This window comes from Gekko japonicus, unplaced genomic scaffold (assembly GCF_001447785.1).
Source record: "Gekko japonicus isolate JY-2015 unplaced genomic scaffold, Gekko_japonicus_V1.1 scaffold2858, whole genome shotgun sequence".
NCBI lineage: Eukaryota > Metazoa > Chordata > Lepidosauria > Squamata > Gekkonidae > Gekko > Gekko japonicus.
The window spans coordinates 1-1,933 of record NW_015174921.1 but is presented as its reverse complement, the minus strand read 5'-3'; positions in this window follow the sequence as shown (position 1 = coordinate 1,933).

The following is a 1,933-nucleotide window of genomic DNA, read 5'->3' as shown; positions in this document are numbered from 1 at the left end:
TCGGAGACGGACGGGGCAACCGGCGGGATGGGGGGAACTTACCTCCTCCTCCTCCTGCTTCCTCCTCTGCCTGATAAGTGTGCAGCTCCCTCCCCCCCCCGCGAGTATCACAGGTCCCGCCCCGTTTTATATATATATATTAGACAAGTTTTGAGGTTTGTTACAATGTAAGTTGTCCAAACCTCTAAAAAGAAGCAGTTCTGAACATAATTACTTGATAATATGCAAAATTTGCATATGTTAAGATGTGTGTATTTAAGCATAATTTTACACTGTTCTCCATTTTACTGTTAACCTTTTGTCTAAAAACAATAAAAATCTTTAAATAAAGAAGAAGAAAAAAACCACATTCAACTACCCTGGGCCAACACCGTACTGACTGCAGAGTCACCCCCCAAATGGCCATAAAACGGCCATGAATCTATGCAGACAGCCACCATAAACCCAGAGAACAAACAAAGTGAAAGCAGCATGCAGTCTGGATATGTGACACTCAATCAAAGTGAAAGTGACATGCAATGTAGACGGGGAATTTCTGTTCCAGTGTGGGTTTGGTATAACAGAGGAGCAAATGCTAGATGCAGACTGGGCCCTAGTGGTACCCAATGCTCCCTCTAAGTTGTGGAGTCTAGTGAGCAAAAATTCTACTCTGTGAGCCACTGGCATTAAAGTTGAGAGCGAGCGATTTGGCTGCTGCATAAGTTAGTCTGCTCTGGAGCCATCCTGCCTGAGCTAAGACAAAAAATTGTGAGCCAGAGGCTAAAGAACTGTGAGCTAGCTCACACTGACTCAGCTTAGAGGGAACATTGGTGGTACCCGGGTCTGGCTTCTCAACTGTTCCATGAAATCCAGAATTCTGAAAAAGACCATTGACCAATCGGACCTTATATTCCAGCTTTAATTTCTCGTACTTTAACTGCCATATTTTCATCCCCCCCCCCCCAAGTTTTGGTTTTTATGTGATTTTTTTTTTTAGCGATTGCAAAGCAGCACTTCAGAACCCGTATTTTCCACCTAAAACACCAAAGGAAAAGCAGCCAAATGGGACTAAAAGGCCATTGCTGCATCTTTGGGCCCCAACTTGGGATTCCTGTGCACAGATTCGGCATGTCCGGGTTTGTCAAGATGTCTCTGTTGCGACAGCCGTGTTTGGGAATTTGAGGTGGGTCGATTCATTTCTGCCCTGGCTACAGCATGCAAGCTGGCAAAAATACTTGCTTTAGGTTGTGCAAAAAAGAAAGCCTAGTCCAGTCCTCTGATGAAAGAGGGAAGCATCAGATGTAGCGACAAGGCCACCGTTTAAAACAGAAAATCTCAGACTTAGTGAGGTGGCCTGTAAGAAGAGAAGGGATTGGATTTTTACCCTCTCCTTCACTACCCGAAGGAGTCTCAGAGCAGCTTACGATCTCCTTTCCCTCCCCCTCCCCACAACAGACACCCTGTGAGGTAGGCGGGGCTGAGAGAGCTCTTTCGAGGACTGCCCTTGAGAGAACAGCTCTGAGAGAGCTTGTGAGTGACCCCAGGTCACCCCAGCAGCTGCATGAGGAGGAGCGGGTAGGAGTGGGGAATCAAACCCGGTTCTCCCAGATTAGAGTCTGCACGTCAACAAAATGGGTCTCCTAAGATGGAGGGCTTCACGAAAGAACAGAAGTTTCCGCCATCCCGGTACTGCTGAGTATTGAAAAGGGACTGGTTCGCCAGCTGAGACTCCCTGTGCCAATCAGTCATCGTGGATCGAGAACCGCCCCCCTCAAGAGCTTCCCCTATCACCCCAAACCCGCTGGTTTTCAATGGAGGCGGAGATCGAGTCTGTGAGGAAGAAGACTCGAAGCGACACTATCCTGGTGTGCCTGAACCAACCCTGAGGCCGGAATGCAGCTGCTAAGATCTGTTCGGCTTCCTCTCTCAGTAGGGTAAAATGCCATAGAGTCCA